The sequence below is a fragment of the Pseudorca crassidens genome, chromosome 1, assembly GCF_039906515.1.
Source record: "Pseudorca crassidens isolate mPseCra1 chromosome 1, mPseCra1.hap1, whole genome shotgun sequence".
In the NCBI taxonomy this organism is placed as follows: domain Eukaryota; kingdom Metazoa; phylum Chordata; class Mammalia; order Artiodactyla; family Delphinidae; genus Pseudorca; species Pseudorca crassidens.
In genome coordinates, this window is record NC_090296.1 from 80,723,123 (window position 1) to 80,746,846 (window position 23,724).

The following is a 23,724-nucleotide window of genomic DNA, read 5'->3' on the forward strand; positions in this document are numbered from 1 at the left end:
CATGCTGCGAAGCGGCTGGGCCCGTAAGCCATGGCCGTTGGGCCTGTGCATCCGGAGCCTGTGCTCCATGGCAGGAGGGGCCACAGCAGTGAGAGGCCCACGTACCGCAAAAAAAAAAAAACTCTTCCAACAAACAAAAGCCCAGGACCAGATGGCTTCACAGGTGAATTCTATGAAATATTTACAGAAGAGCTAACACGTATCCTTCTCAAACTCTTCCAAAATATGGCAGAGGAAGGACACTAGCAAACTCATTCTATGAGGCCAACATCACCCTGATACCAAAATCAGACAAAGGTGTCACAAAAAAAGAAAACTACAGCCCAGTATCACTGATGAACATAGTGCAAAATTCTCAACAAAATACTAGCAAACAGAATCCAACAGCACATTAGAAGGATCATACACCATGTTAAAGTGGGGATTACCCCAGGAATGCTAGGATTCTTCAATATACGCAAATCAATCAATGTGATACACCATATTAACAAACTGAAGGAGAAAAACCATATGATCATCTCAATAGATGCAGAGAAAGCTTTTGACAATATTCAACACCCATTTATGATAAAAACCCTCCAGAAGGTAGGCATAGAGGGAACATACCTCAACATAATAAAGGCCATATAGGACAAAACCACAGCCAACATCGTCCTCAATGGTGGAAAAACTGAAACCATTTCCCCTAAGATCAGGAACAAGAGAAGGTAGCCCACTCCCACCACTCATATTCAAAATAGTTTTGGAAGTTTTAGCCACAGCAATCAGAGAAGAAAAATAAGTAAAAGTAATCCAAATCGGAAAAGAAGTAAAACTGTCACTGTTTGCAGATGACAAGATAGTATACATAGAGAATCCTAAAGATGCTACCAGAAAACTACTAGAGCTAAACAATGGATTTGGTAAAGTAGCAGGATACAAAATTAATGCACAGAAATCTCTTGCATTCCTATAAACTAATGACAAAAAATCTGAAAGAGAAATTAAGGAAACACTCCCATTTACCATGGCAGCAAAAAGAATAAAATACCTAGGAATAAACCTACGTAAGGAGACAAAAGACCTGTATGCAGAAAACTGTAAGACACTGATGAAAGAAATTAAAGATGATATAAACAGATGAAGAGATATACCATGTTCCTGGATTGGAAGAATCAACATTGTGAAAATGACTATACTACCCAAAGCAATCTACAGATTCAGTGCAATCCCTATCAAACTACCAGTGGCATTTTTCACAGAACTAGAACAAAAAATTTCACAATTTGTATGGAAACACAAAAGACCCTGAATAGCCAAAGCAATCTTGAGAATGAAAAATGAATGGAGCAGGAGGAATAAGGCTCTGGACTTCAGACTATACTACAAAGCTACAGTAATCAAGACAGTATGGTACTGGCACAAAAACAGAAATATACATCAATTGAACAGGATAGAAAGCCCAGAGATAAATCCACGCACCTATGGTCACCTTATCTTCAATAAAGGAGGCAAGAATATACAACGGAGAAAAGACAGCCTCTTCAATAAGTGGTGCTGGGAAATCTGGACTGCTACATGTAAAAGAATGAAATTAGAATACTTCCTAACACCATACACAAAAATAAACTCCAAATGGATTGAAGACCTACATGTAAGGCCAGACACTATAAAACTCTTAGAGGAAAACATAGGCAGAACACTCTAAGACATAAATCAAAGCAAGATCCTTTTTGACCCACCTCCTAGAAAAATGGAAATAAAAACAAAAATAAACAAATTGGACCTAATGAGAGTTAAAAGCTTTTGCACAGCAAAGGAAACCATAAACAAGATGAAAAGACAACCCTCCGAATGGGAGAAAATATTTGCAAACAAAGCAACTGACAAAGGATTAATCTCCAAAATATACAAGCAGCTCATGCAGCTCAATATCAAAAAAACAAACAACCCAATCCAAAAATGGACAGAAGACATAAATAGACATTTCTCCAAAGAAGATATACAGATTGCCAACAAACGCATGAAAGGATGCCAACATCACCAACATTAGAGAAAGGCAAATCAACACCACAATGAGGTATAACCTCACACCGGTCAGAAAGGCCATCATCAAAAAATCTACAAACGATAAATGCTGGAGAGGGTGTGGAGAAAGGGAACCCTCTTTCACTGTTGGTGGGAATGTAAATTGATACAGCCACTATGGAGAACGGTATGGAGGTTCCTTCAAAAACTAAAAATAGAACTACCATACGACCCAGCAAACCCACTACTGGGCATATACCCTGAGAAAACCATAATTCAAAAAGAGACATGCACCACAATGTTCATTGCAGCACTGTTTACAATATCTAGGACATGAGAGCCACCTAAGTGTCCGTCGAGAGATGAATGGATAAAGAAGATATGACACATATATACAATGGAATATTACAGAGCCATCAAAAGAAATGAAATTGAGTTATTTGTAGTGAGGTGGATGGACCTAGAGTCTGTCATACAGAATGAAGTAAGTCAGAAAGAGAAAAACAAATACTGTATGCTAACACACATATATGGAATCTAAAAATTAATGGTTCTGGTGAACCTAGGGGCAGGACAGGAATATAGATACAGACGTAGAGAATGAACTTGAGGACAGTGGGAGAGGCAAGGGTAAGCTGGGACAAAGTGAGAGAGTAACACTGACATATATACACTACCAAATGTAAAACAGATCCTAGTGGGAAGCAGCTGGATAGCAAAGGGTGATCAGCTCGGTGCTTTGTGACCACCTAGTGGGATGGGATTGGGATGGTAGGAGGGAGGTGCAAGAGGGAGGGGATATGGGGATATATGTATACATACAGCTGATTCACTTTGTTATACAGCAGAAAGTAACACAGCATTGTAAAGCAATTATACACTAATAAAGAGGTTAAAAAAATAATAAAAACAATAAATAAATAAATAAAATCCTCAAAAAAAAAGACTAATCAGTATGCAAGGCAAAGTCAGTGTAGCTTCAAAGAAATTTAAAATGTTCTTCCTTTAGAAATATAATTATGATTTCAGGGCTTCCTTGGGGGCACAGTGGTTGAGAGTCCGCCTGCCGATGCAGGGGACACAGGTTCGAGCCCTGGACCGGGAAGATCCCACATGCCGCGGAGCGGCTAGGCCCATGAGCCATGGCCGCTGAGCCTGCGCATCCAGAGCCTATGCTCCGCAACAGGAGAGGCCACAACAGTGAGAGGCTCGTGTACCGCAAAACAAACAAACAAAAAATTATGGTTTCAAAAGAAAATTCATAATTGCTGTTTTTGACAAATCACTTACCCTTCTGCCTATTCCTCATTTGTAAAATGCAGTGTTCTGGCTATGGCTCCATGTCTGCTCCAGTTCTAGGAATGTGTCAACTCCAAAGCTTGTTCCTGTCTTCTCTTTGTATCCTCCTAGACTTTATTAAAGAAAATACAACCAAATCATAATATTAAGGTGTGTTTACAGTTTACAGCTGCAGAGTAAGTGGAATTAATTTACATCAATTAAATTGTTCCATCATTCACAAATATGAACTGACAATCCAGGAGTCTTGGCCATTTGGGGTAAGACAATGGCATGAAAGAGAAGGATGAAAACTAACAACAACAAAAAAAATGTGACCTTTGCAGAAACAGGGATATACTTTTTAAAAATTCTGATTACTTTCCTCAGAGAGACTAAATACGTGAATATATCCATAAAACTAGAATAGGCCGCAATAAGAGCAATATAAGACATTAAATTGTTACAGACATTAAAGAGATATTAGAAATATGAATGACAAAATTAAATCTGGTGTATAAACTAAATAAGAGAAAAAAATGTTGCAATAACCAAACTGGTGATCAGGAATACGGAGTTGATAGAATTTTCTAGAACTAAGAGAAAAACAAAAAAGAGTAAGGAAAATATTAAAAGATGTGGCTTTCTAACATCCATCTAGCAAGAAATTGAGAGGTGGAGAAGAGCAAAGGGGTAAAGGAAATAACGTTTTAGAAAGAGAAAATTCTATGAACTGAAGCAGATTAAAAAAAAAAGATTAGCACGAAAGAATGATAGTTTGAATTGTCTTTGAATGCTGTAAAACAGTGGAGCAATTCCTCTAACGGTCTGAGAAGAAGTCACTTTAACCCATAATTTTATTCTCAAGTATAAAAGCAAAATAAAAAAAATTTTTCAGTCTGGCAAGGACTAGGAAAACTTACTGCCCAAGCCACTCCCACAAAAGCCATTTATTGAGAAGGATACCCCAGGAAAATAAAAAAGAATACAAACTAGAGGATGACCTAAGATAACAAGAAACAGGAGCAACTGAGTATGAATGAGAGGAAGTGAAGAAAACTCAAAAACGTTAAAAAAGATTTTGCTATCCATTCATGAATTATGCTAAGAATATTTTCCTTCACAGGTGTTTAGTGACTTAACACTCAGTGTATTTCTTCTTCTGTGCATCCATGTACAATATTTGATTTTACAATGAGTAATATTCATATAATATTATAAAGACTGTTTTATTAATTTTAAAGTTTGGGTCTCAACTTTTACAAATAAAGCATGAAGTCTGAGTAATAGTTAATTATAATTATATAATAGAATGTAAATGTTATAAACCTTGAAAAGGTAAAAGTAATAATATAGCCTAAAAATCCACAAAATCACATCTTCTTTGACACTGCCTAAAGTTAGTAAATCACAAAATAAAGTCATAAATATAATATTACAATACAAATTAGCAGAAAGCAAGCATAGAGGTCAAATGTACTGATGAGTCATCAGGCATTTTTTAAAGTTGATAAAGCTAAAAAGAATTTGACAAAATATATGACTTAATATTTATAATGGTAACTAACAAAATAACTGAAAAATGGAAACTGTTCAAAGTTTCTTTTAACTTGGAGGATGAAGAGAGATCTGTCCTATTCATTCTAAACCTTTCTAATGGGTTGGATTTTTACTCAACAGTTTAGATATTACTTTAAATTTTTTATAAAGTTTAACATATTTCAGTACATAAAAAGCATAACAGAAATACACCAAAATATTAATAGTCATTTTTTTTCTGGATGGGAGAAATTCTGGATGATTTTTCATATCACTTTTTCATATTTTGTTAGTTTCCAAATGTCCTATGCATAATACTTTCTTCTTCAGAAAGCATAAGCTAAATTTAATTTTTAAGTCCTTGATAAAGTCATCTAACATGATTTTGAAAATGCAAAATCATTAGTATTTTAAATTTCTTTGACCTGCACTTTGAAGGTCATGACAGCATGCAATCAGGATAAATGGTACAAAGTTTCTCTAGGAACGTACCTGTTTACCCATTCCCAAACTCTACAGCAAAAGAAAGTGTCTCTGTCCGCCATAAAGGTAATAGTACTAATAGCCAAGGATAGCCCTGTCCACTCAGGTGTTTCACTAAATGTTTGCCCTTAGTAGTCCCCACCAGCCCAAGTTCTTGTCCTCCACTTTATATATTCAGGAATCCAATTTCCCAGCTCACTCAAGATTGACAGGATTCTGAGTTAGCCAATTCCTATTAGTCTAGCAAGAGTGGGCTAGATTATCCAAAACAACAGCACTTTCAAAAATAGAACTGCCAACGTTTCCATCAGCAGAACCAAATACCCTTTCCCTGGAATTGGTCTGTAAATACGCTGAGAAGGATGATAATAAAGGTTAGTATTTGTTGAGCACCCCATGTGCCTAAATTGGATGCGTTAGACTTTTCTTCTCCTTTTTTTTAACTCCATTCTTCATATCCCCTTTCCACCTATTACCTCCCCGCATCTTGTCAGTAATACTTCCTTTTTTTTTTTAATTTATTTTTTTATGGCTGCGTTGGGTCTTCGTTGCTGCACGCGGGCTGTCTCTAGCTGCGGCGAGCAGGGGCTACTCTTCGTTGCAGTGCGCGGGCTTCTCGCTGCGGTGGTTTCTCTTGTTGCGGAGTACAGGCTCTAGGCACACGGGCTTCAGTAGCTGTGGCACGCGGGCTTCAGTAGTTGTGGCTTGCAGGCTCAGTAGTTGTGCCGCACGGGCTTAGTTGCTCCACAGCATGTGGGATCTTCCAGGACCAGGGCTCGAACCTGTGTCCCCTGCATTGGCAGGTGGATTCTTCGTGACTGCGCCACCAGGGAAGTCCCAGTAATACTTCCTTGATGTAAAATTTAATCATCTCATTTATTTTACTTTAGTCCTCATTACAATCAGTGTCTCCTTGCTGGGCTCCAGGGAAGGTGTGGGGTTGGGGGCAGGTGGGTGAAACACACAAACAATTAAGACTTAAGAAGATCCTTCAGCACCACAGCAGACACATGGTGTGTGCTCCTCACGCAAATTTCTAACTCCAACCATTTCATCTTCTTATTCACTTCCATCACAGAGAGAAGTAATTTCAAATCTTGCCCTAGGTTTCTAGGTGTTTCTTCAGCCTAGAGCTCAAAGTGGCCTACACAGGGGCTGTGAAAAACAATCAGTGGATTTCCTGCCCTTGATATCAGAATAGATGCTTTGAAAGTGTAAGTGCTGTCCCTCTGCAAAGATATTCTTGTTATTGTTGTTGTCATGTCCAATAGACTATGATGGGAGAAGCTCGTTCATTATTAAAAGCAGAAAAGAATCACATGTGTAACTACAGATAGATCTGACAGCTAAAAGCAATGCATAGTAGCCATTTCTTTAGGGAGACTGACAGTAACTTCAGAAAACTTATATTGAATTATCTAATCAGGTTTTTCTGCTCTTAAATTCTGTGAAAAGACATTAAATATCATTAATTCATTAAAGAAATGCCTTGTGGGTTTTATGAATGCTCATGAATATTTCTTAAAGTGATTAAAATTGTTAATCCTGCTCCCAATTAATTTTAAGTAATTCTTAGACCACGTATGTAAATAACAGGTAATTATAATGTTTTATTATGTGTCATTTACATAACTTAGGCCATTAAAATTGCATTTCTGACGTGATACATTTCTTAGGGCTCTATGTCATTTTTTTAAAGCAACAATTCATTTTTACTTTATTTGAGCCTGCATTAATTTTGAGGTTTTGTTTTTTGTTTTTTGCAGTACGCGGGCCTCTCACTCTTGTGGCCTCTCCCGTTGCAGAGCACAGGTTCCGGACACGCAGGCTCAGCGGCCATGGCTCATGGGCCCAGCCGCTCCACGGCATGTGGGATCTTCCCGGACTGGGGCACGAACCCGTGTCCCCTGCATCGGCAGGCGGACTCTCAATCGCTGCACCACCAGGGAAGCCCTGAGGTGATTTTGAGGCAGCAATTTTGAGGGACTTTAAGAGAAGAAAAATAGGTTCTAAGAGTATAAACACTAGCCCATCTATGAAGTATTGTTACCAAAGTTCTAGGCTTTTCTCCTCCACCAATCTGTTCAAGTGGAATTCAGCGTATCAATTCTAATTAAGAAACTATCATCTGAGGAATCAGACACAAAGCTAATTCTATTCTTTTCTTTCTTTATTTCATCTCTTTCTTTTTTTCTTTATTTCAGCTTTCCATTATGTTTGGTTACTACATGGGAAGAAAAAGGAACTTAAATCTGGAGGCAATTTAGAATGATGGAAAAGTTCACAGAGTCAAAAAGAGCTAGCTCTAAGGAATGATGACTTCCTAGCTATGCGGTCTTGGGCAAATTATTTTACCTCTCAGAATTTCAGTTCCTTTACCTGTAACATTTTGAAGATAATACCTTTCCTACTTACCTGGTAAGATTTCTTTGAGAATTAGTTAAAACACATATTAAAGGCATTTTTTAAAATGCTCTGCAATTGACCCTGACCAACCAAATAAATAGGTAATTTGAGCAAGTTACTTCACCATTTTCATTCTTCTAGGCCTCAGTCTCCTGATGCCAAATGAGGGAATTGAAAACTCCTTGTTTAAAACAAATTCAGGGACTTTCTGGCAGTCCAGTGGTTAAGACTCCACGCTTCCACTGCAGGGGCATGGGTTTGATTCCTGGTTGGGAACTAAGATCCCACATGCGTGCGGTGCAGCCAATAAGTAAATAAAACAAGTTCATTTTTCCACTGGTCTGTTTCCATGTTGCTGACTTCTTCTTTAACTTCCAACTTATGGATGGTTTTTTGCAAGTTCAGATGGAGTAGGACTTGGAGAGATAAAAAGAATGAGATACTGCAAATGTGGTCCAAGTATCCTGGTGAATTCTGTGGTCCTTAGGTCTCATGACATCTGGTAGAAATTTGCATGCTTGGACATCTCCCCAAACACATTCTGAGCTCATGCTCTTGATCCACAGGGCTTACATCCTGAATACCCATCACTTCCAAAGCAATGCTTTTGTCAGTGTCTTGACTTACTCTGGGGCGGATTGTTTCCACCATAAGTAGCCAAGTGAAGTTCTGTTTTGCCTTTGCCTGTTGTGTTCTGTGAGAACTAATTCCAGTCTTTGACACAGGGAGGCATATTTATGACATTTGGCTTCTTCGTTCCAACAGATTTTTCCTTTCTGTGTTTATGAGAGGTAGCATTAAATATTAGTGCTCCATCCTACTGGGTTCCCTTTGTTTAAAAGCATCTGTGTCCTTTGCACTTACTTTGGCCGTTATTATGAGGAGTTAGAAGTGTAGAGGCACAGCTCCAGAGTTGCTTGACTGCTTTTATGTCCTTTTATAAAAGGTTTCCAAATCAAGAGGATCATGTATTTGTTATTTCTGGGTCCATTAAATACCCGAGTAATTAACATTAGCCATTTTGACACTAACAAAGCATGGAAACCACAACATTTTTGTGATGTACAGTCATTTCAATGTCAGCTTACAGTTGCACAAGTCCATCTAATCACCTGAATGACAATACAATGAGACAGGCGCCAAGATTATATGGCCTGGCAACCAAATGACTCTTAACATTGTTTGGAAATGTACAGGTTCCATCCAACCAATAATGTGTTATTTTAAAGTTTTTGAAGTTGTGCAGAGAAGCTCTTAAAATACAGATTATAGTGGTAAGGGTCTGAAAAAGGGTCTAACCTGTACCCAGCATTAACATAAACACAGAAGAAAGTGACGTTTCAGACAGATTCATAACATAATCAGAAATCAGGATCTGACAGTGCATATTTTCCATTTGCAAATGCATTCCTTTCTAAAAAGCTGCAATTAATTACAAACTAGTTTTGATGCCGTTTTTGCTTTCCTTAAATATGGAGTGAATTCACCCCATAAAATAATGAACCAAAGTAGAGCCAAATAGAGACCAGCTGGCTGGATGGCTCAGTAATTTTATCCACATGATTGACTTTATGATCCTTTCACTGAAGGAACTAGTCTCCATTCTTGCAATCAGCACCAATGACAATTTGGGAAGGGTGGAGAATTATTAAAATCTGGAGAAAGAAGAGGTACAGTTTGTTTGATGTGGAAAAACACATTCTTCCACACAGTTCCCTAGTATTATAGGTGCCGAATTCTGAGCTTCTCTGGCTTCCAAAGAAACACACTGATTAGTTGCCACAGAGACGTAATAAGCAACCAATGCCTAAATAATCATTACAGATACTCCATTAACGGCATCTAACTGTGTGGCTTTTAACCATACAAATTGTTTTTCGACGGCTTGTAACCTTTTCAAATAGATTCCTTTGGGCATTATACCACACTCAGATCTAATTTTAACTTTTGCTTAGTTTATAATTTATGAGTTTCTTTGGAGATGCATAATGCGTTTGAGGAGAAAGGATACATTCAAATAAAAGCTAAAAACAAAATCAATTGCTGTCTTAATCCATGAAACCTTTGCTCACCAGGAGGTAACTATAATAGGATGAAACAAAAAGAGGGGAGGGAAGACCTCAATGATCTAGAATTCCCATAGAACCTGTTTTAAAACAAGTAAGTTTAATGCATTTAAACAAGATCGTAGCTATAAAGAAATGAAGCATATCACTGGTGCATACAAAAGTTTATCTTAAGATACATGAAATTCCACAACACAAAAATTAAAAATTATAAAATGGCTTAATGGGGCTGTCAGTGAAGAGCTAAAATATACAACACTCCTTTAGCACAGAAAATCCCCAGGTTTACAATTCCCAGACATTGGAATGCATCCACTCAAGGAGAAGGAAGAGTATCGTTCCAAACTCTGGTCAAAAATGGATTCCTTAAAAATCATAGATCACAAGTCGTTGGAGCTAAAAAGTACTTTAGAAATCATCTGGTCAGGCTCAAAATGAAGCCTGGTGCCTTCATTCTTAAGACTTTTCCCTTCCCTCTCCCTGAACGGCCAGACTATCAACAGGTCCAGCCATCTCTACCATGGGAACTATATTCCTCCCACAGCTGCCCTTTCAGCTTCCAAGCACCAAGCCCTCTCACCTGGGTTCTGCCAAAAAGCCCTGACCTGGGGGTCAGCAAACTCCAGCTCACCATTCCACTTGCTGCCTCCTTCTGTACGTCCTACAAGCTAAGAATAGTTTTTACATTTTTAAATGATTATAAAAATAAAAAGAGTGATAATATTTCAGGACATGAAATTATATGAAATTCATATTCCGGTGTTCATCAATAAAGTTTTATTGGAACACCGTCATGCTCATTCTTTCATGTACTGCCTATGGCTGCTTTGACTTTACAATGGCAGAGTTACAAAATCTCTCACAGAGACCATGTGACCCACAAATCCTAAAATATTTACTATCTGGCCACATTTTACTATCGAGCCCTTTACAGAAGAAGTTTGCTGACCTCTCTGTAATTAGTTCCCTTTACCCGTGCTTCCTCTGCCACAGTCAGTTCTTCACACAGCAACTGGTGATCTTTTTTAAAGCAAATCAAATCCTGTCACTCCCTGCTTAAAACCCTCAAATGCTGAGCTGTACAATATGGCAGCCACTAGCCATATGCGTCTATTAATCACTCGTGTCTAGTGCAACTGAAGAACTGAATTTTTAATTTTATGTAAGTTCAATTATTCTAAATTTAAAAATTGGTACTTGATTCAATTATTGGAAAGCATTTAAGTATGTCTGGAGCAACGTGGATATGTGAATCCACTATTTCAACTGTAAGTTTTGTAAAATCTCAATACAGATCAATTATCTCCAATGAAAATTTGGCATCCAAACTGAGATGTGCTATAAATGTAAAATACACACTGGATTTCAAAGACTTAATCCAAAAAAAGAGTGTAAAATATCTCATTAATAATTTTTAATAGTGAATACACGTTTAAATGATAGTCTTTTTAATGTATTCTGCTACATAATACCTTACTGAATCTAATTTATCTATTTCTTTTTACTTTTTTCATGTGGCTACTAGATAATTTTAAATTACATGTGTGTCTTGCATTATATTTTTATTGGACAGCGCCGCTTCAGTGGGCTTATAAAATAAGAATAAATTAAAACACTTTACAGTGTCAACAAGGCCTTCCGTGGCCCCTGCCCATCTCTTTAATCCCATCTCGTCACTCTCCCTTCATTCCCTTCACTGGGAGAGAATGAAGGTATTTTGCCAGTCCCTCACTAACCTAACTTTTGCCTTCAAATCTTTCTTTGCACCAACTGTGCCTTCTCTCTGAAAACTGCTTCCCTATATCATGACTCTTCCTCATCATTCAAGTACACCTTACATGCCAGTCTCCATGGAGAGATGATCCTTAATCCACCCCCAGTCACTTTCTATCACTCCACCCAGTTTTATTCTCTCTACACCTACTATCAGTAGCTGGAATTTTCTTCCACATCAATTTATGCGTCTTTTGACTGCCTCCAATCCCTGCATACTTCCCACCCCAGCACCCCAAGAGAAGGAAGCTTGTCAGTTTGTTTCTCTGCCATATCTCCGGCACTTAAAACCATGTCTCGCACTCAGTATTTCAGTGAATGACCTTTCATTTTACAGATGAAAACCTAAGATGCAGGGCAGCATAAAGGCTTAATGACAGAGCTCAGAGTGGAAAACAGGTCTCCTCCTTCCAGCTCAGTGTTTCTCAAGGAGTGGCATAGCTTAGCATCTCCCCTGGTCGAACATAAAGACCTTATGCTTAGCTCTGTGACGTTTTGTTGCGATGCCAACTTCAGAAGCAAAAGGTCAGCTAAGCCAACCATTTCATTTACCCATGGGCACCTAAAACCTTCTCCATAGCTGCATCTGCTCTCTTGAGTGCCTCGCCAGATTGTTAGCAGCATTTAGGATTGCTTCTCAGATGATCTTTTTCCTCTGGGCGTGGAAATAATCACCAAAATTAAAGAAGGAAACCAGTGGCATTTAGCTACTCTCTCACACCAAAGTGACAGTCACAAAGCAGAAAGAACTAGGTCATAAGGATGGAAAAGAGACCAATTAAATAGTCTGAAGTAGCAGCGCGACCACCACCAGTGAAGATGAGCAGAAAAATAAACACTAGGGGTCAGGCTGCCCTTCCCCTTTTATCTTTTTCATTTTCCTCCTTCGTTAATTAACATTCAAACTATGTTCATGTTCCTGCAAATTAAGCAACAGCCCAAAGGGTGATATTTGAAGGCAACTTGGAAAAAAATTATGCACTCCACACCTCAGTTACAGCCTAAAATGTCACTCTTTGAAACATACTATACTTTAGGCTTTAATCCTCACTTAAAATCATGTATCTCTGGGAAAGGCATTGGTACCTTCATTTAGGTGAAAAGGGTTTGGAGAAAGGAACTGGAGGAGGTATCTAAGTTTCACTTACAAGTAGACATACTATGGTGAGCATATTGTATTCAAAGGTGATAAATGTCCCAACAAAAGTCTTTTATTTAAATTCTCATTTACCACCAGCTACAGAACTCTTGGATTTCCCTTTTCTTCCTTCATTTTTTCACTCACCACTGAGGAAGGTAATTTTTTTCTTTGACTTTCACATGCACATATCAAGTGTCGTTTGAGAATGAATCTTGTGCATTTTACTATGAGGTGTGTTCGGCAACATGAGAGGAGGCTTAGAGCTGTGAGTGAACAGAGGAAGATGGGGCTGTCTGTGAGCAAACCACTGTGGCTAAAGTGGAGGCTTTATCGTATGTCAAAGAGGGTATATAATTGAATGGATGTGGCGAGCAGACTTTAAATGTCAGGTTGAGGTGTAGGAACTTTACTCTGTCAGTAACATGAAACTCCTAGAAATTTTATTATATGAATAAAATATTGTCATTTATTGCATAAAATGACATATTTAGGAGAATATTAGTGACAAGCATTTATTGAGTGCTATGTGCTAGACAATGTTTCTAAGCAATTTACATGATTCTGTGTCATTTAGTCCTTCCAGTGACCCTATAAGATAAGTAGAACCTTTATTATTCCTATTTTACAGATGAGGAAAATGAGATACAGATAGATTAAATAACTTGCCCACCATCACACAGCTAGTGTGAGGCAGAGACAAGATTCAAACCCAGGCAGTCTGTCTTCAGAACTCTTCCGAAGAATGGCTGAGCAATTTGGCAGAGTGACGAACAGAGCTGCTGCTAGCCTATGTGAAGCCCTGTATAAAGTCCGGAAGTATGTTACTTCTGGGTAAGCACAGTGTAAGTGTTGGTAAGTAGATGGTGTGGTGTCTTTGTGTGAGTTTTAAAAGGTGACCTTTCCTGTGGGCAGGCACAGGCCAATGCCCTAGTGTATGGCTTGGTTTACGGAGCAAAGAGGCTAGATTCAGCCCTTATTTGTCTCCATCACACGTACCTTTGAATTTTACTTTCAATTGAATTGCTAAAATATATTAAACTTTCATATCCCAAAACCATCAGTAAAGTTAGCTCTAGAGCACAAAGCCTTGTTTCAAAGATGAATTTTTGTGACTATTTGACTGTGCATTGTGTGTGCATCCGTGTGAAGTAAAGAAACAGGTGAAGTTCTATGTTTGGGTTGGTGCCAGAACAAGATCAAAGAAGAGCCACAAAGTCTTGGGGTTGAGAACACAAATCCCTGAAGAAATCTCTGAGGAATTCACAATAAAATCTTCTTCAAAGATTCATCAAAATTCTACTGGGGGTTCAAACTAATCTTTCTCCATTGTATTACTAAAAATTTTGATTAGGAAGAGAGGAGTGATCTAGAAGACTTACATAGAGCAAGTGACTTTAGATCATGCTAGAATCTGCCTACTAATATAGAAGAATTTATTTAGATACATATAGACTACACAGAGAAATCCATGTGCTTTTCGAAAAGAATTCACCCTGCTTTGGGGTCCATATTAGCACTGCTATTCTACCCTTACCAGACTGCAGGCTTTTTCCTACTTGTGAACTCAATCCAGCCTGCCTTTTGTCCCAATACTAGTGAAAATTGCCTACATCCAAAGATCGAGGTTCAAGATCAAGTCAGCCACAGTGCCTATTGCTTAGTCATTCCCCACCCCCTCTTCTTGACCAATCATTCTCTAGATCCACTGCCCAGTACTTCAGTACCCAGGTTCCAAGACCTCCTCCTGTACCTCTGGAACCTCCTGTCACATCCTCTGTACATGTTAACCCCGCCAGCCTTGATGACACAGCAATAAATATCACTGGGTGCTCCTCTTGCTCTTTCTTACCTACTTCAAATTTCACTCACAAATCTGGTTGGGGAAATGATGGTTTCATATAAATATACACTGTGAAATGATCAACATATTCAAAATAATTAGCATTCATTACCTCACATAGTTACTTTTTTTTTTTCTTTTCAACCCCCCCTCCACTCCTGGAGTATCTTGAGAAACTGAAGTTCAAGTTGATTGTATTAGTGTAGTCCAGACAAGAAAGCCACAATGGTTTTTCTTTGTCTTTGTTTTTTTGTTCTTTTAAGGAAAACATGCTATTTATTTCTGCATAATGTCTTGGGTAAAACTGAAAATCTCACTCATTTTTTTCAATGATTCAAAATTGAATTATTTCTGTATTACCAAAATGGCCATGTCTTATTTATAACTTATTTAATTATACTAATGTTTAATAAAATCAATTGTTATTTAACAAATATCAATTTTTAATGCTTCCGCTTAACAAAAAGGAAAACGTGTGTATATATATATATATATATATATATATATATATATATATATTTTCGTACAACAGCAGAAATTTATTCTCTTACAGCTCTGAAGGCTAGAAGTCCAAAGTCAAGGTGTCAGTAGGGCCATGCTCTTTGAAGGCTCTAAGGAAGAATCCTTCCTTGCTTTTTCATAGCTTCTTATGATTGCAATCCTTGATGCTCTTTTTTTACATCTTTATTGGAGTATAATTGCTTTACAATGTTGTGTTAGATTCTGCTGTATAACAAAGTGAAACAGCTATATGTACACATATATCCCCTATCCCCTCCCTCTTGAGCCTCCCTCCCACCCTCCCTATCCCACACCTCTAGGTGTTCACAAAGCACAGAGCTGACCTCCCTGTACTATGCAGCTGCTTCCCGCTAGCTATCTATTTTACATTTGGTAGTGTATATATGTCAATGCTACTCTCTCACGTCGTCCCAGGGAACACTCCCATTTACCATTGCAACAAAAAGAATAAAATACCTAGGAATAAACCTACGTAAGAGACAAAAGACACTGATGAAAGAAATCAAAGATGATACAAACAGATGGAAAGATATACCATATTCTTGGATTGGAAAAAGCAACATTGTGAAAATGACTATGATACCCAAAGCAAACTACAGATTCAATACAATCCCTATCAAACTACCAATGGCATTTTTCACAGAACTAGAACAAAAAGTCTCACAATTTGTATGTTAACACAAAAGATCCCGAATAGCCAAAACAATCTTGAGAAAGAAAAAAGGAGCTGGAGGAATCAGGCTCCCTGACTTCAGACTATATTACAAAGCTACAGTAATCAAGACAGGATGCTACTGACAAAAAACAGAAATATAGATCAATGGAACAGGATAGAAAGCCCAGAGATAGACCCACGCACATTTGGTCAACTTATCCTTGACAAAGGAGGCAAGAACATACAATGGAGAAAAGACAGCCTCTTCAATAAGTGATGCAGGGAAAACTGGACAGCTACATGTAAAAGAATGAAATTAGAATACTTCCTAACACCATACACAAAAATAAACTCAAAATGGATTGAAGACTAAAGGTAAGGCCAGACACTATAAAACTCTTAGAGGAAAACATAGGCAGAACACTCTATGACATAAATCACATCAAGATCCTTTTTGACTCACCTCCTAGAGAAATGAAAATAAAACCAAAAATAAACTAATGGGACCTAATGAAAGTTAAAAGCTTTTACACAGCAAAGGAAACCATAAACAAGATGAAAAGACAACCCTAAGAATGGGAGAAAATATTTGCAAATGAAGCAACTGACAAAGGATTAGTCTCCAAAAGATACAAGCAGCTCATGCAGCTCAATATCACAAAAACAAAAAACCCAATCCAAAAATGGGCAGAAGATCTAAATAGACATTTCTCCAAAGAAGATATACAGATTGCCAACAAACACATGAAAGGATGCTCAATATCACCAATCATTAGAGAAATGCAAATCAAAACTACAATGAGGTATCACCTCACACTGGTCAGAATGGCCATCATCAAAAAGTCTACAAACAATAAATGCTGGAGAGGGTGTGGAGAAAAGGGAACCCTCTTTCACTGTTGGTGGGAATGTAAATTGATACAGCCACTATGGAGAACAGTATGGAGGTTCCTTCAAAAACTAAAAATAGGGCTTCCCTGGTGGCGCAGTGGTTGAGAGTCCGCCTGCCAATGCAGGGGACACGGGTTCGTGCCCTGGTCCGGGAAGATCCCACATGCCGCAGAGTGGCTAGACCCGTGAGCCATGGCCGCTGAGCTTGCGCATCCGGAGCCTGTGCTCCGCAACGGGAGAGACCACAACAGTTAGAGGCCCGCATACCACAAAAGAAAAACAAAACTAAACTAAAAATAGAATTACCATATGACCCAGCAATCCCACTACTGGGCATATACCCTGAGAAAACCATAATTCAAAAAGAGACATGTACCACAATGTTCATTGCATCACTACTTACAGTAGCCAGGACATGGAACCAATCTAAATGTCCATCAACAGATGAATGGATAAAGAAGATGTGGCACATATATACAATGGAATATTACTCAGACATAAAAAGAAATGAAATTGAGTTATTTGTAGTGAAGTGGATGGACCTAGAGTCCGTCTTACAGAGTGAAGTAAGTCAGAAAGAGAAAAACAAATACCATATGCTAACACATTTATATGGAATATATATAACATATATATATGGAATCTAAAAAAAAAAAATGGTTCTGAAGAACCTAGGGGCAGGACAGGAATAAAGACGCAGGTGTAGAGAATGGACTTGAGGACACAGGGAGTGGGAAGGGTAAGCTGGGATGAAGTGAGAGAGTGGCATGGACATATATACACTACCAAATGTAAAATAGCTAGCTAGTGGAAAGCAGTCGCATGGCACAGGGAGATCAACTTGGGGCTTTGTGTCCACCCAGAGGTGTGGGATAGGGAGGGTGGGAGGGAGACGCAAGAGGGTGGAGATATAGGGATATATGTATATGTATAGCTGATTCACTTTGTTATAAAGCAGAAACTAACACATAATTGTAAAGCAATTATACTCAAAGATGTTAAAAATAAATAAATAAAATTTATAGAACAGCTTTCAAAAAAAAAGAAAAAAAAACTTTTTCTAATCATTAAGTCTAAGAGCCTCTTCCTAGACTCATTCACCTCCTAATAACTCTATAGTTAGTACAGGATGAATCCCTTTTTTTTTTTAATAGATCTTTATTGGAGTATAATTCGCCCTCCCACCCCATGTCATCAGGTCCACTCTCTATGTCTACCTCTTTATTCCTGCCCTGCAACTAGGTTCATCAGAACCTTTTTTTTTTTTTTAGATTCTATATATATGTGTCAGCATATGGTAGTTGTTTTTCTCTTTCTGACTTACTTCACTCTGCATGACAGACTCTGGGTTCATCCATCTCACTACAAATAACTCAATTTCATTTCTTTTTTATGGCTGAGTAATATTCCATTGTATATATGTGCCACATCTTCTTTATCCATTCATCTGTCAATGGAGATTTAGGTTGGTTCCATGTCCTGGCTATTTTAAATAGTGCTGCAATGAACATTGTGGTGCATGTCTCTTTTTGAATTACGGTTTTCTCAGGGTATATGCCCAGTAGTGGGATTGCTGGGTCATATTTCAGTTTTCTAAGGAACCTCCATACTGTTCTCCATAGTGACTGTGTCAATTTACATTCCCACCAACAGTGTAGGAGGGTTCCCTTTTCACCACACCTTTTCCAGCATTTATTGTTTCTAGCTTTTTTGATAATGGCCATTCTGACTGGTGTGAGATGATATCTCACTGTAGTTTTGATTTACATGTCTCTAATAATTAGTGATGTTGAGCATCTTCGATGACTCCCTTCTTAATACAACTAATTAAACACACGTACTCAGGGATGCATGGACACACAGACACACACAAACACACATACACGCATATATATATGCACACAATAATTCCCTTTAGCTCTTTCCTTGCAGAAAAAAAAACAAAACCAAAAAACACATGACTTAGAATTAACCAATACTGGAATTATAAAGTAAAGAGACAGATTTATGGCGGTGATCATTTTGTAATGCATAGAAATCTCGAATCACTATGTTGTACACCAGGAACTAAGTGTTGTAAGTCAAGTATACTTCAAAAACAAATAAACCAGCCCATAGAAAAAGATTGGATTTGAGGTTACCAGAGCTGGGGATAAGGGGAGGGTGAATTGGATGCAGGTAGTCAAAAGGTATAAACTTCCAGTTATAAGATAAATAAGTACTAGGGATGTAATGTACAATATGATAAATATAATTAAGACTGCTATATGTGAAAGTTGTTAAGAGAATAAATCCTAAGAGTTATCACAGGGAAAAAATGTTTTTCTTTTTTTTTGAATCTATGAGCTGATAGATGTTCACTAAACTTGTGATAATCATTTCATAGTATATGTAAGTCAAAATCATTGTGGTGTACACCTTAAACTTATACGGTGCTGTATGTCAATTGTATCTCAATGAAACTGACGGGAAAATAAATAAAGTAAGGAAACAGAGAATCTTTGACATTCAAAATGTTCTACTGAGTTACTGCCTGAACTCCTTCCTAGAGTTCTAAGTGAGAGACAACATTGAGGTTCTTTTTTCTTCTTTTTTCCAATAAATACTCAACTCTCTAGAGAGTTACGTAAACTTCTATCAATATATACTTCTGGTGATATAATGGCTTGAACTTATACATGTGTGATATTTTCAGAAAAAGTGAAATTTTATTTATTTTGTTGTGAATATTAATTCTTAGAAAACCTGAAAAACCCCTACTGTAACTGCAGCCCAGAATATTCTTCATGGGCATAACAACTCAATAAAAAAAAAGCTCAACTCAAGGTCAAATGGATTGCACCCTTGTTGATTTTGTCATTCCCAGAAATCTATAGGCTTGTTTATTTCACTGAGATATTAGTGAAATAACTTCCTCAATGGGGACTTTGAACATATCCAAAGGGCGTGAGTTAAGAAAGTGCTGATTGCTCACTTGTGGCTGAAATTTGTACATAGATTAGAAGGTGCCTGGTCATCCAGACAACACAAAGTAAAGATTGTCCCTAAATAGTTCAAGTAACCCTAAATTCACCTCATTCAGTGTTCTTCCTTATAGTAAATAATTCATGATAAGTTTGATCAGAATTCACTAGGTAGTATTGTTTCTTTTTCCAGGTTGTCCTCCAAGTATGAAAATATTATTTGCAGTAATAGAGCATAAATTAATAAGTTATTTTACTGGTAGCTAAGATGAATTTTCTCTTAGACTAACACACTGTCTAGAATAATTCTCTTTACAAACCCTTGGTAAATATTTTCAAAAATGCTACTCATGGGGCTTCCCTGGTGGCGCAGTGGTTGAGAGTCCGCCTGCCGATGCAGGGGACACGGGTTTGTGCCCTGGTCCGGGAGGATCCCACATGCCGCAGAGCGGCTGGGCCCGTGAGCCATGGCCGCTGAGCCTGCGCGTCCGGAGCCTGTGCTCCGCAACGGGAGAGGCCACAGCAGTGAGAGGCCCGCATACCGCAAAAAAAAAAAAAGCTAATCATAGTATATGTAGATGTGACCCTAGAACAAAATGAGGCCAATTGGTCTGCATGGGAACTCATATCAAAAATTACTTTGATTAAGTTTAGAGAAAGAAAACTTTTTAACGTAAAGGAACATAGTTCAGCCAAGCCAAAGGAGAACATTATCTTTGGGTCACTTTGCTCAGGAATAGAGGAGAGAATCACTCCAGCAGAGTAAAAACTCCTTTCCTGATTCAGAGCCCTGCAGTGATGCCATTTGTGAATGAACTGGAAAGCCAGAAGCAGACTTGTGACAACATTTCTCACCCACACATAGAACACCCAAGGTGGTGCTGTGATCGCCACACAAGCCAAGTGTGAGCAGATATAGGCCTTGGAAACAAAGTACAATCCATTCAAAGAAATGCTCTGATTCAAATGGCCTCAACGGAAAGTATAAAATACAGTTGAATCTTAAATCAACATTACATTATTCACAACTTTTAGCTCAATGTCTACTGTTCCCCCTTACCCAAGAACTTGATTTTAAATGACAGTTTCAGTTTGGACTTTAATATTCCTTCCAGTAGACTTTTCCCTGATGGAATTTAAATGATTAAAAGCAAACAGACCCGCAGTCATTAGCCTACATCCTTCTGGAGGCATTTTGTGTGGCAGGTATGTTTATTTTTCTGAAATCAATGGAATAGACTCATAACATCCTGATTTTCTCTTTGCCTTAAAAAACAAAAAAACTAATTTATGTTTCTCACACATAAATTAGATACTGATCTTGGAATATGTAGCTATTAGAAAACTACACACACATGAACTAAATCAAATTCTTCACAACAAGAAAACTGGTGGAAGAAAATTTGTCTTAGAGCTGCCTTTAGTACTTCCTTGACTGACTAATTTAATTGATAAGAAATAACCCTAACATAACTAGCTAGAGAGAAAAAAAAAAGCTTTATTGTAAATGAAGTGTACTATTATTTTAAAAATATACAGAACTTACAATCTTTGATTTAAGGTTTTTCCCAGAAACTGATTTTACCATGAACATCTGCACTATTGGTTTCTCCTTTCATTTTGTTAAAATCTAGTCATTCATTTGTAATCCACAGGAAATTCCTATTCCTTCTTTATACACACTGACCCAAGTATAATTCTTGCCCTTCCCATCATTTCAAAAACAAAAAACAAAACCTCACATGCAAACTATTTAATTGCAACTAAGAGAAGAATATGGGAGAAAAAACCCAACTCATATACATAATGGAAAAAGACATTATAAATCTAAAACAAATTAATAATACCAAAATGTTTATCTTTTAGAACTAATGCATTTTTGTTAAATTGAGAGCGTGTCAAAATATATGGTGTGAGTTTAAAGGAAGTAAAATATCCTGATATACGGTGCACACATTTCTAAAACATATTTCTCAAGAGAGTGCATGAAAACTAATGTTTAATTTTTCTTACAGTGCATCCTGACCCAAGTTTCTTCATAAAAGGAGTCCTTCAAACTTTCAGAATGAAATGCAAGACATTTTCTTTGTTTCAGTTCTCCTCCAACCACAGAAAATATAAAGCAGTGACTAAATTGTTATAGTGTCTATTCCCTCAAAAGAAAAAAAAAAATGGGAGAATTATGCTTTTGAGCAAGGCAAAAAAAATCACAAGTAACTTTCAGAGATTTTCTGTGACTCAGGCCTCAATCTTACCAAGTGGCATCTAAGAGTTTCCTGGTGAATTTTCTCCTTATGCCTTCGTAGGACACCAAAGTTCTAGAAACACAACTGGAAACAGCATCACTACTCCTTTTTCAGAGACTTCTCATCACTCAAAAGAGTGATGAGAGGCCAGATTCTAATCTAGCTCAGTGGTTCTGCAAACCTGGCTGCACATCAGTACTATATGGGGAGATTTTGAAAAATACAGATGCCCTGGGCATACCTGCTAGTGATTCTTATTCAATATAACTGGAGGGAAGCTCAGAAATCTGAATTTTTTTTTAACACTTCCCAAATGATTCTGATCAACCAGGTTTGGAAACCATCAACAACACTAGTTAAGTGCTACTGCACTTACTGACAAACTAGCCTTGTTGAGGTTGATACTAACGGATTATATCCTTATCTTCAACCTCTCTGATAATGATCATTGATAAGATCCTAATATGCACTACCCACTTGTATTCATGCCTTTATAGAAAGTGTTGTTAAAAAAAGAAGAGAAATCAGATGTTTTATGATATTCTCCAGATTTCAAGATAGTGTCTACTTATCTTCTCCAAAGTGAACTTTTGAACTCTTAAACTATCTGACTTTTAAAAGGCTACTTTATAAAAATTAACAGCATGGGTCTGATCTTAGTGACTCTCCCCCATCAATCCTACAGGTCCTCCAAGGATTTGTTTGGGGTTTGGAGCTTAACCTACTTGTTCTATTGCCTTGTCCAAAGATTATGAAAATAAATAATATTTTCCATGTCATCACCTAACATTTGCCCTAATGAATTTGAATGTGCCAATCTAAAGTCAAATCCAAATTTTTAAACAAAATGCTACCTACTTATGCAACATAGTCGGGTATGCCCAGGCATCCAACTGGTGTGGTAAAAAGGACTTGGTTGCTAGAATAAGACTGATTAAGGAATGAATCTTGGCTTTCCTGCTCAGCATCTCCCCTGTCACTCTTAGTAGGGTTCTGAATTTTTTTTTTTTTTTTGACGGTACGCGGGCCTCTCACTGCCGCGGCCCCTCCCATTGCGGAGCACAGGCTCTGGACGCGCAGGCTCAGCGGCCATGGCTCACGGGCCCAGCCGCTCCGCAGCGCATGGGATCCTCCCGGACCAGGGCACGAACCTGCGTCCCCTGCATCGGCAGGCGGACCCCCAACCACTGCGCCACCAAGGAAGCCCCAGGTTCTGAATTTTTTAAGCTACAATTCTTCTATCTGCATAGTGGGAATGATGAGAACAGCTTTACAGTGTTATTTTGAAGATTAAATGGGATAATGTACAGAAACTGCTGTGTACATAAAAAGAGCTCAAAAATTATGAAGACTCAGGCTTTGGTATCAGAGAGACCTGAGCTTTCATTCCAGCTCTATCTCTTGTGGCATTTGGAAATTCCATAAACATTCCAAGTCAATTTCATCACCTATAATATGGACATAATAGTAGTACCTACTTCCTTTAATGATTGTAATCAGCAATACATGTAGAGCATTTCATGTATTCTTCCATGTTGCTGGCACTTAGTAGGTATCATTAAATGTCAGCTTTTTATTTCTACTTTCCTCCTCGGCTTGCATTCTGAATATTCAGGAAGAAGTCTAGGTTTGCAGAGATAAAGAGGATCTCAATTCTCCTCTTATAGATGAGGACACTGAGGTCGAAGGGGCTAGGTGACTTGCATCAAGTCACACAGCTAATTAGTGCCAGATCTGGGTCTCTAACCCTTAGTCCAGCATTGTCCTTGGTAGATGGCATTGTACTTACTATATTGACCTTCTTAACAGAGACGTATACTATTTGTGATGAACCCAGATCACTCAGAAAACCGCTATTTAATTACCCTCACGGCTAGAGAGTAAGTCTTGATTGTCAGTTAAAATAAAAGCAAC